We start from the raw sequence: 12598 nt of genomic DNA on the forward strand, positions 1-12598 counted from the left end.
TGGAAGCAAAGAGAGCAGAGAGAAAGAGAGACAGACTCTTCTCTTCTTATAAAGCCCTCAGAACCATGCCCCTGACCACCACTTTTAATCCATTCACTACTGCAGGGTCCTACAATCCAATCACCTCTTCAAGGCTCCACCTTTCAATTACCATAATAGGATTTCCCACCCTCTTAACAGTCACAGTGGGGGCTAAGATTCTAATACATAAAACATGGGGGACACAGTTCAAGCTTCAGGGAGTTTGGAGGAGACATAATTCAATCCACTACAAGTACTTATGAAGGGTGCTGAAATCAATCAGCAGGACCAAAGAAAAATTTGAGGGGAGGTGACATCTGTGCATTACCGCAAATGATGCATAAGAAGTAGCTGGGTGTGGGTGAATGCAAGTATGTTTTAGGCAGGGGAGAAGTTACGGGGTATTTCTGGAGACCAAAAGTACTTTGGTTTGCTTGAACATCAGATATTAGCAGGGAGAAAATGAGTTTTGGTTGCTCGTGAGTTTAGAATCGACAATGAAGTACAATGAAGCTGAGATGGTTACTTCTAAAGGCAATGCCTAGCCAAGGTAAAACAAAGATACAGAATCAGGATTCAAAACTATGTCTGACTCAAAACCTGAATTCTTGCCACTATACCTTGCATGGCGTGAGGTATAATAACTTGCGAGCACTACACCACTTTGTGGGCAGAAGGGATGCAAGTGATATGAGCGTGAGGGTGAGGGTGAGTTATCATTTGACTCTATCTACTCTTCTATAATTAAACCCTTAAGTGTCTGCTTATACATTAGATAATATGTTGAAGCTGATGGCGGTAAGCGAATTGCATTCTCTAGCCGCTTCTCTTGAATGGATGTGCATATGGAGGAGATCTATTGTAAACTCCTAGAGATCAGTGATATCTTTTTTCTATTTTTGTTTCTCTGGTGCCTTGCCCAGTGCTGGTATATAATAATGACTTAATGTTATTTAGATGAATGTGATTGGCAGGATAAAAGGGTTAAATAAAGGTACCGATGTTATGTAAGGTACTCTTAAACATAAATTCATCACAACATTGCATGTCATATGTAAGATTGTAATATAGGAAAAAGTCACTTGAATAAGACAGTTCACTGTGCTTTCTGAAAAGCACATTGGTACTTGAAGAGAGAGAGAGAGAGAAACAGAGAAGGAGAAAAATAAAACGAAATAAATAAACTAAAATAGAATGAAATTAATAAAATAGAATAAAATAAATAAAATGAGCTGATATTGATATTAGATAATTTTTCAATTGATTTAATGTTAGAAACCACAAATATCTACAAAGTGAGGTTTTGGGATTTTCCATGTATCTTTTAAGAATCATCAAATCAGTGGGACCCACAAGGTAGACATATAACATTTGTTTAGGGGAATATGATTATAGAAGATTAAAAGGCCTGTATGGGTCTTAATGATTGCTGTGAGTTCTTTTACAACAACATATAAACATATATGCTATCAGATAAAATTCGCTGTTCACTAAAACATGACATTTTATTTGCTTGTTTTTTCCCTCTGAAGCCTGCCTTCCTCTCTCCATTCTTTATTTTTATTGGATTATTTTAAAGAACATATATTACAAGAGGCATTTGTAAGCAAGAAGTTTATTAATAATACAAACCAACAGAAATGATGATGTAGTGCCATCTGTGCTAAATACATAAAATCTCAGCAGTTTTGCCTAATTTCCCTAGAAAATTGAAATGAAACCTTGAACATTTGGGAATGGTTTGTTTAGAGACAGGTGAAAGCACTTGGTTATTCTAGAATGCTCTGTGGCTTGAAGGTTGAGTCTTTGACAGCCTGTGCATGTTCAGACTGAGCAGATTTCTAAATGCTGCGTGGGCCAAGTCTGTACTTCATCTAAGCAGAGACATGGTTTCAGACTTTGGGAATGAAGAAGTGTCAGGTCATGCAATGTGCTCTGCAAGTGTAAGGATGCTAATTTGATTATGAGTTCCTGACAATTCCACGGGTTCATTCATTTTGCCCAGCCACGAGACAGCAATTTAAATGACGAGTGGTTGATGATGCTTGAGTCATCTCTTTCTCTCCTTTTTTGCTGTCTTTAAAGGGAGTGATCTTCATGTAGATTCTCAGTTGTACCAATTTTCTCAGTTTTTATAATGAGCTTAAAACACTTTAGGGTACAGTACACTTCAAAATTTTGTTTAGTTGCATGGAATTTTAGCGACTGATTCTATGAGGGTACTTCAAAATGTTCACGGAAAGATTCATAATATCTTTTAATTCTATTTTTTCCATGAACTTTTTGAACTACCCTCGTATAATAACTCATTTCCATGTAAAGTTTATTTTATTTTATTGGGATAAGGACACTTAACATGAGATCTGCCCTCTTACGTTTTTAACTGTACGATACATTATTGTGGACCATAGGTGCAATGTTGTGCAGCTGATCTCCAGAGCTTATTTTGCTTAACTTAAACTTTATGACTGTTGATCAGTAACTCCCATTTCCTCCTCCTTCCATCCCCTGCAAATCATCATTCCACTCTTTGATTCTATGAATTTGATTGTTTTAGGTGCCTCATATAAATGGAGTCATGCAGTATGTATCTTTCTGTGACTGGCTCATCTCACTTATCATAAAATCCTCAAAGTTCAACCATATTGTTGCATGTTACAGAATTTACTTCTTTTTCTTGAGGCTGAATAATATTCCATTGCATGTACATAACCCATTTTCTTTGTTCATTCATCTGTCAATGGACAGTTAGGTTGTTTCCACATTTTGGTTATTGTCAATAGTGCAGCAGTGAACATAGGAGTGCTTACATTTCTTCTAGATTGTAATTCCAATTATTTTTGACATACACCTAGAAGTAAGATTTCCTGGTCATCTAGTAGTCCAATTTTTAATTTTTTGAGGAACCTCCATACTGTTTTCCATAACAGCTGCTCTATTTTGCATCCTCACCAACAGTGTGCAAGGGTTCCAATTTCTCTACATCCTCATCAACGATTGTCGTCTTTTGTTTCATTGATGTATTGGTCTTTTTTCTGTTGCTTATAACAGAATACCCGAAACTGGGTAATTTACAAAGAAATGAAATTTATTTCTTACATTTTTGGAGGCTGGGAAGTCTACAGTCCAGGGAATGCATCTGGTGAGGGTCTTCTTCTTGGTGGTGACTCTACAGCAAAGCAAGGTGTCACTTGGCAAGTATCCCATGAGCAAGAGAGCTAATGTTCTCACATGCTCTTCTTTTAAAGCCATCAGAACAACACCCTTGACAACCCATTAAATCATCAACCCATTACTTCGTGAATGGATCAATCCATTCATGAGGGCACAGTCCTCATGATCCAATCATCTGTTAAAGGCCCCACCTTCCATCATCACATTGGGGGTTAAGTTTCAGCATGAACTTGGGGAGGGGACATTCAAACCACAGCAATTGGTAATAGCCATCCTGACCAGTGTGAGATGATATCTCATGAGATTTTGCCTTGCATTTTTTATATACTTGGCTATTTTTATGTCACCTTCATAGAAATATCTGTTAAACTCTTAACCTATTTAGAAAATCTAGTTACTAGTTTCTTTATGATTGAATTGTAGAAGTTATAGATGTGATATTTTAGAAAGTAACCCCTCATGAAGTATATGGTTTGCAAATATTTTCTGTCATTCTGGAGGTTGTCTTTTCATTCTGTTGATGTTTACTTTGTTGAAATGTAAATCTAAATATTTAGAAAGCAAATGAACTTTGTTATTATAGCTATGCTACAGAGGAAAGCCACGGGGTCTTTAAAGGGAAGGAAAATTTCAAGGCAGAGGGGGAAATAGAATTTGCAAATGATGTGCACTGAGGTCTCAGAATTTCCTTGGGCTTTTCTGCAAAATGTTTGGTTTTCACTTTTCTTGGATATTCCTGATTCTTTCATAGTTGTCCACATGTTTCTTTGGTTAGCAGCATAAAAATAACAGTAGATGATCTCTTTCATTTTAGCAAAAGTCACTTTGATACTCAAGGAACTTGTGAGTCCCAAACTGATTTCAGTCCTAAGGACCCATTTTTTTGGAATACAACTGTGTATTCAATGACCAAAGGATGATATTCATTTTAATACCTCATAGAAGAAAGCTGTTAAGAAGTTTGCTGAAAGGAAGTCATGGAAATTTGCTTTTTTTTTTTTTTTGATGTTTGTTTTGAGGCCCAGAAAGTAATATCCCAAAGTGAAGGCCTCAGAAACAGCCTCAAAAGCAAAGATTTCCTGTGACCTTCTCCTGCTCTCCTGTCTCTCAACCTCATTCTCTCCCAAGGCAAGCCATAGAAACTAGAACCCCTCTTCCCTAAGGTGGGTCACAGATACACTCTAATCTTTCTCCCTACCTTTCTGTCTTGGAACTGGACAGAAAGAAATTCTCTGACCTACCTTGTCTGATTGTAGGTCATAAGACCCCCATTCCAGAACAGGTCCTGCCCCATATCCTTGAGGAACGAATGCTACACAGACAGACCAAGAATCTGAATAGACAGGACTTGCTGGGTTTTCCCACTGAGTCTATTAGCATGAGATCGTATTTTTCTTGTCCAATCACATTTGTACATGGTTATGCCTGCTTCATAGAACCTAAGCATAAATATGGACAATTTTCCCTATACAGTTGGGTCTTCATTCTGAAGGCTCCTGTGTCACATCAAACTACTATATAATGAAATTTGTTATGCCTTTTCTTCATATTCATCTGTGTTTGTCAGACGATTTTTTCAGGAACCTTCAAGGGGTCAAAGGGGAGGTCTTTCCTCAGCCCCTGCAGTTATGACGCTGTGAGCAGGATACCAAAGCTGCCTTGTTCTTCTGGAAGCTGTAGCTGAGAGAGACCAGAGCTTGAAAGCTGGCAAAATGGTAAGCTTTTCTTACCTGTCAGACTCCCGTTGTCTCTTTCTATGGAATCTGGTTGAGTAGATAGTAAAAAGCATTTATTGTTTGGCTCTTTTTCCAAAATTTCGACTCATAGAATGAAAAGGGATTTTACGACTAGTCTGAGGGTATAGCAACTCTGGTGTACATTTGATATGATATGCATATTGTGTGATCCTCTTCCTCCCAGAAATAGTCATGATTTTTCCTTCTCTTTGTCTTTCTGTGTTGTTTTGCCATAAAAAGGGGTCCCATAGGGTGAACACAAGCCTAGAAACCCTGTTAAGTCTGTTCAAGCCAGCCCTACAGATTGGTAAGTTTTACGGTTCTTACCAGACTGGTGTCTGCTTAGACAAACTTTGCTGTGGGTCCTTAAAACAAAAACCAGGTAAGGTTCCTCTCTTGTCTTGTTTTTATGTCCTGCAGCTTGGTTTGTGACCAAATGAGAGCATTCTCTCTCATTGTATTAGTCCATTTCTGTTGCTTATAACAAAATACCTGGAACTGAGTAATTAGTAAGAAAGTGAAATTTATTGCTTATGGTTTCAGAGGCTGGGAAGTCCAAAGTCCAGGGAACGCATCTGGTGAGGGTCTTCTTTGGTAGCGGCTTTACAGCAATGTAGGGGGCTCGCATGATAGAAAATGTTGGAGCATAGGGAGAGAGAGAGCCCCTCATTCACTCTCCTTTTAAAGCCCTCAGAACCACTCCCATGATCACCATTAATCCATCAATTTAATTACTTCTTGGAGGCCCCACCTTTCAAATACCATAATAAGGTTTCCCACTCTCAACAGTTACAGTGGGGATTAAGTTTGGGGGGGGAGACATTCAACTCAAGGTACTTGGTCATCACTGGGGATATGTGTGTCACCTCATATCCGATGGCCAGTTTGATTTAACTGGGAAACCAGAAACACATACTCTGTTCCAGATGTACCAAGCTCTCAGGGGTGCTTGTCCTAATAAGAAGTCCCATACATAAGGGGCTTTTGTCATTTCAACTCTTGTTGCCCCGTTAGCCCTGATAAAATCCACTCCCAGGAGGGCTTACCTGGTGTCAGACATTAGCAGGTCTGTGACAAATGCCTCTTTTCTTATATGGCAAAAACTAATTCTAAACCTGGAAAATTACCTCCTGGTGTTTCCATCAAGAGGCTTAGTGGATTGAGTAGCTATTGGAAATTGGTACATCATTGGGAATCCTAAATTGTCAATGGCCTTTGAATTGACTATGTTAAAAAAACCAAAAACCAAAAAACATTTTTTTTAGAGATTTCTTGTCCTAAACAGCTGTCTCATAGGTACCTATCAAAAGATTAAAATTACAACTAGATTTAAAAACTCCTTTGACAAGATTTTTTTTAAAAATTAGATTTAAAAAAGTTAAAATTCTTTTGACCCACCACAAAATTCCTTTAACTCAAAAGAAAAACATTTATAAAAATAAGTTTAAATTGTTTGTCAGATTTGCTTTTGATTTGAAATTTTGGTTTGTAATGTGTTAGGAACTTTTTGTTCTGTTTGTGTAAGTTCTCTTCGAGCTCCATGAATGAGCCCACTTGTGGCTAGCTTACCAACTGGCTCTATGTCCTGAGACAGTTCCTTTGTAACTCTTTTGTTTTGTTTGAGTATACTTTCTTTTAGGCCTCTATTTCTCTCAGTGGATTTTTGCTTCTCCCCAAAGAAAGTATTTAGTCAACTGAAACCTTTTTTCTCCAACCTCTATTCTTTTGTTGGCATTTTCACCGAAGACTCTGAGGCCTCATGAGACACTAAGCCATGGTGTACCAACGACCTATTTTGGGGTCTGCTGCCTTTCTCTCGAGACCTAAGAGTGAAATTCGATGGTTTTATTTTGTCTTGGCTTCCATTTTAAAAAAAATCTTTCTCTGTGTCTCCTCTGACACACCCAAACTCCTTCTTAAAAACAGCTTACTTTCTTTTCTCTGTGCTTTGAGATGTAAATTTGCTACCTTGCTTTCTCTAAAACTCAGTGAGGAATTTCTGCCACATGTTTCATTTGGAGACATGATTTAAAGCCATCTAGTCTTTTTAAACTAGGGAGTTTTATGTTGTATCCTTATTTCTGTGCTGTTTTTGGTATTCATGTATGCATGTGTAAACTGTATGTTGTGTCTACATGTTTATGTCTATACGTGTGTCTGTACATTGTCAACATAGTACCAAATTGGCTTATAAATATTCACACTCATAAATAAGCCTAAGTGCTTTTCAAGTTCTGGGGACCTGGTTGCCACATGGATACTTGGGACCCAGGATGGTTAGGAAGGGGACCTATGTCCAGTATCTCAGAGGTCTTGGTTAATAATGGTTGATAAAGATTTAGCTTGCTTTTATTTTTTAAAATTAATTTAAATGGTTTTATGTTTCATGAACAATTCAAATCTAATTGTTAAAATTAAATAAACCTCAAAAAAAAGTCAATGGGAGAAATATTTATAAATAAACTTGTCACTGCTTCAAAAATTCTTTTCAACAATATAAAAAAAATAATTCTATTTTCAAAGTGTTTAAGGAAAGTAGAATGTAACAAAATAAAATATTTTTTGGTAAAAAAAGCTTATAAAAATAACATAAATGATGTAGTGTTTATTTAAAAAGTTGTCTAGGGTATTCAAAGTTTATTTCAAGTTTTTAAATGTTATAGATGTAACTAAATAAATATAATTTAAAATTGTAAGAGGTTATAAAAGGTTTGTAAAAATTTTGTCTTTTGTGGTCAAACTAAAATTGGGTAAATTTGTTTAAAGTTTCATTAAAATTAGCTTTTGTATTAACAGTATACTGCTACAAAAGTAAAATTTGGTTTCTCTTTTAAACAAGATTTTCATGTGGTATGATAAAAGACAGTAAAAGATTCAAGTTCATCTTCTGAGTACACTTCATAAAATGGTGTGGGAGAGGGTGAGAAAAGATCCTGTGTCTTTATTAGGTCTTTTGATTTACTTAAAAAAACTTGGTTAAAGATTTAAGGTTTCTTTCAAAAATACGTAACTTTACATTTCTATGAATATGTTACTGATACATGTTCCAAAATTGTATAAAATTCCTAAAATTCTGATATGTCTTGGTATATGTTATCAGTTGTAATTATGGCTATTATATGAAATTGTTTTAGGACATAGAAATAACCAAAATTTTGTCAATTGCATCTTGATTGTACACGGTAAGTTGCTTTATTTTGATGCTTTTCTTTCTAAAAGTGCTTTGTGGATCCTAGAATGTTGTGTTTTCAAGGAAGTTCATGGAAAGGATAAAAAGGTGTTACAGATATTCTGAAACACAGATCTCTGCTGGTGACGTCAAGATTATTCAACTGGACTGAAAAACACAGAACAAAACAAACAAACAAACAAAAAACTGGACGTATAAAATTGCTAACATAACATCAAAATGAACAAGAATTAATTACATGGGACTGAACTAAAGGACTAAAAAGATTATTTTGACTTTTTGTTTGAAAATTGCTGACTCTTTTTGTTTTGTTTTATTTTCCATATTTAATTTTTTTCCCCTTCTTTTTGGGCTACTTATAGCTTTACAACAACTTGGTAAAGCATACTTTTCTGAGGAAACATTGAAACATTTATTTTTCTCTCTACTTGATCCCTCCAGGATTTTGAAAATATTTGTTAGCATTTTTATTTTTTGGCAATATTGTTATTTGCATGAGTTCAATAAGAATCTGTTCTTGTAATAGGACACAATTGGAAAAACCAGTTATTTATTTAAGGCTTTGATTGGAATGTCATATTTTCATATATGATCAGACTGCTTTAAAAGAATTGAGGTTCACTTTTTGTGGAACCAATAAAAGACTCTTAAAAGACTGATCTAATACCCTGTCTACATGATTAGGGGTTCTTGACCTTGTGGTAAGCAAAGAATGTTCCCTACTGACAGGTGCAAGAACCAAGATATTTTGGGGACCTCCAGAAAAGAGGAATTCACCCAATTCATACAGCCTGAGAGTAAGTCAAATCCTTGGCTTGGCTTCCTAAGCCTCGAGAGGCTTTAAAAAGTCAAATCTGAGATTCCTTATAAAAGTTCCAGCAAAGCCAATTTAAAAAGAGTCTGTATAAGAAATCATTACTTTTGCCGCACTTTATGTAAATAATCTGGCCAGAAACTAAACTCATTTAGCAATTAAATTAGTCTTGTTATAAATATCTTTGGTAAAAATGGTAAAGTTGGAGAGAGCAAATTATGTTTCAGTGTACTTGTTATTAGATTCTAGCCCTGTCTGTCATTTTTGAATTTTTGTTATCTAAACCGAATCCTGAATTTTTAAAATTCCTCCAATATCTGGCTACCACTTTCCAGACTAAAGTTTCAACTTACACATAAACAACTTTTGTATCTATTACTTTGGACTATTCAGAAAGTTCACTGGGACACCTGATATAAACTACAAACCAGAAAAATCTGTCAGATTGCTACTCTCTGCTCTAGCTCCAACTGAAGATACTTCAAGCCTGACATCTAAACTCTTCTTGACTGGCTGCCCTCTGGACTCAAAAACTGAGTTTATAGTTTGTACTAACCATTAACATTTGTTTTCTTTTGTTTCCATAGAAATATCTCTTACTAAATATCTACTCACACTATGTGGAAGCTTGATTTTGCTGGAAGCCCACCTGTAACAACACTGCCTAAAATGAGACCCAACTTCCAACTCTTTACCTGGACTGGCTTTTCTTGGAACTGAGAGACTGATTCAATGGTTTATAAAACAATTCACCACCCCGATTTATGGATTCTGAAACTTCTTGGGAAAGTTTCAGAGCAAGGAATGTTGGGGCCCAGAAAGCAATACCCTAAAGTGAAGGCCTCTGAAACAGCCTCAAAAGCAAAGTTTTCCTGTGACCTTCTCCTGCTCTCCTGTCTCTCAACGTCATTCTCTCCCAGGGTAAGCCACAGGGTAAGTCCCTGGGGTGAATTTTCAGAGAACCTTCAGGGGGTCGAAGGGGATGGCTTCTTTTAGCCCCTATATTTGATAGATTTCCCCCCCACTGATTCTATCAATATGTGACCTGAGACATTTTTTGAGACTTTAGCAGACATCAGGCTTTTACCTTTGATGACCCGAGGATCCATTTATTTTCAAGTCAGCTGATGCTGAGAGTACATGAACCCCCTGAATGAAAGTATCCACAACCTCTTCTTTCATTCCTTACCCTCCCGCCTTCCTTGATTTGTTTATACTCTTGTGATTACTGTCATTTGATTGTCCAGCTACTTCCCAGTGATAACTATTCATGTTGCAACGATTATGAAAAGAACAGAAAAGTGAACACAATGTACTCAGTTCTGTCTACGTTCAGAACTATAATCTTGCGGCTGCCTTTGGAGACTATAGTGGAAGAGTAAGATGCACTTTCTTCTAAGTTTGGCAGAGGGCTGATGTTTGGATCGGAAAATATGTTCAATTTTTACTGAAATCCACATTTCACATGTTTTTGCTCATATAAAGTAAGTTGGAAAATGGGTAGTTGATGGGTGCAGGAAAAAAATTAACAACATGCTATCACTATTTTACTTTGTTAATCAAGCTCAATCAGTATAATAATTTTAAAATATTAAGCATATGTAAGAATCAGCCATTGCTGTGCTGGGAATTTGGAAACATACTTGATGAATTAATAGAAGTGAATTAGGTGTCTACTGAACAAGCAAAATTTTTGTAATGATCTCTGAGTTTGGTAATGAAAAGGAGTAAGGTAAAGTTACATGTTCATCTTGTTTAAGGAAGATTGATTTCACAGCTGGAGAGCTGTCTTTATCTATGGTTTTGATATGATATTTCTAGGACATAGCTAGTAATCATATATTTTGATATCGTTTCTCACTTTTCCTTCCGAGTTTTTGTTAATTTACCAATGTTTATAAGGAGCTAGGCTGACATGAAACAGTAAAGGATGGATCGCATATGTCCCACTGGGAAAACTGACTTGGATATATTCTGATCCCTTTTCATGCCTTAAACTCATATAGAAGTCTTTATTTAAGGGACCTTTTACAATGTTTAAAACATGTCTACTGCTCATAATAAGATGTGTTCATTCACAGAAACATAGGAAATCCCAGAGTCTTGATTCAATTAAGGCTGATTGACATCAGGCTTCTGAAGTGAAAAATTTATAGTCCTGCCTTTGATATTTCCTTCATTAATACTTTATGACATCATTATTTCCATGAAGTACCTCCAACTTATGATCCTCAGTCTGCCTTCTCATCTGGTTTCCATAGATAAATGTTACATAATATATACATGGACGGTGACTATCTCATTTACCCCCAGTGCCCAACCCATTTCTTAGGCACTCATTCAAAGGAGTGATGCTTCAACTCAGAGACAACTAGGTCAGAAATATGCTCATGGTATGTTTTCAATCATTTCCAAACACCCACGAAGAATGGAATAAAGAAGTGGAGAAAAGACATGAATAAAAATTCCTTATCTTTTTGGAAGAGTAGTGCCTAAAGATGTCTCTGCAAAGTGCAGAAGACACATGCTTAAAAATTCCTTATCTTTTTGGAAGAGTAGTGCCTAAAGATGTCTCTGCAAAGTGCAGAAGACACATGCTTAAAAATTCCTTATCTTTTTGGAAGAGTAGAAAAATGTTTTTACAAATTAGTACCTAAAGATGTGCCTCCAGGGATTGGTGGAATAACTTGCAATTTCTTCACCTTTCTTGAAATGAAAGAGAAAACAGTAGCCCAACCCCAGTATGTTCTGACTGCAGGTATCTTACCAAGTGAGTGACTTTGATTAACTTTGGAGAATCCTGCAATCCTAGAGTTCACTCGGTTCTTTCTTTTTCTAGTATATTTGAAAAATTTCTCCATTCTTTCTTTTCTTTATTTACATATGATAGTTTAAATCCCACATTTTTATAGTAACTGTTTTCTGTAAATACCCCATCCAGGTTCTGCCAGGTGAGTGTGTATCCAGGTCCATCTCCTTGTTGAACTGCTTAGAGATGGTAGATAGCTAAGGCAGCAAGGCCATTTGCATGTGTTGCTATTTGCATTATATCAATGCTTCTCAACTCTCTGTAAGTTTAATTCCATACACATGCATTTTAGAAAGGGGAAAAGTCAATTCCTTTTGAAAGTGGTGATTTTCTAGATTCAGCTGAAAGTAGAGCCTATTGTAAATCTGTGGATCTCACAGTCAATCAGGGTCCCTGGACACTTTAATAAAAAAGTAACTGATACTATTAAAAGCATCACATTAAGCTTTTACAATAATTTTTTTACACAGGAATATTTAAGGAATTCTGTAACAATGTCAATAGGTTTGTAAAGATGTTTTCTATTATTTATTTTAAAGTGGTTTAAGAACTGGACTGCCTTATGGCCCTGAAGCATCCTTAGCCACGAACACCAAAATAACCACATGGCTCTTTTTCTCTGCTACTACTTAAAACCAGGCTCTGAATCACTTGTGGGAATCTGAACTTTCCCTGGGAGTCCACCAGCATCTAATTTCTGTATATGGATAAATTAAAAAGGATAATTAGATTTAGTTCCTATTTCATCTCATTTCCTTATTTTCCACATTTCCTAAACTTCAGCAATCAAAATACCATACTTCTGAATCTATTTATGTTTTGTTTCCATCTTTTTCAATGACTGGGTATGCATT

This window comes from Cynocephalus volans, chromosome 16 (assembly GCF_027409185.1).
Source record: "Cynocephalus volans isolate mCynVol1 chromosome 16, mCynVol1.pri, whole genome shotgun sequence".
Classification (NCBI taxonomy): domain Eukaryota; kingdom Metazoa; phylum Chordata; class Mammalia; order Dermoptera; family Cynocephalidae; genus Cynocephalus; species Cynocephalus volans.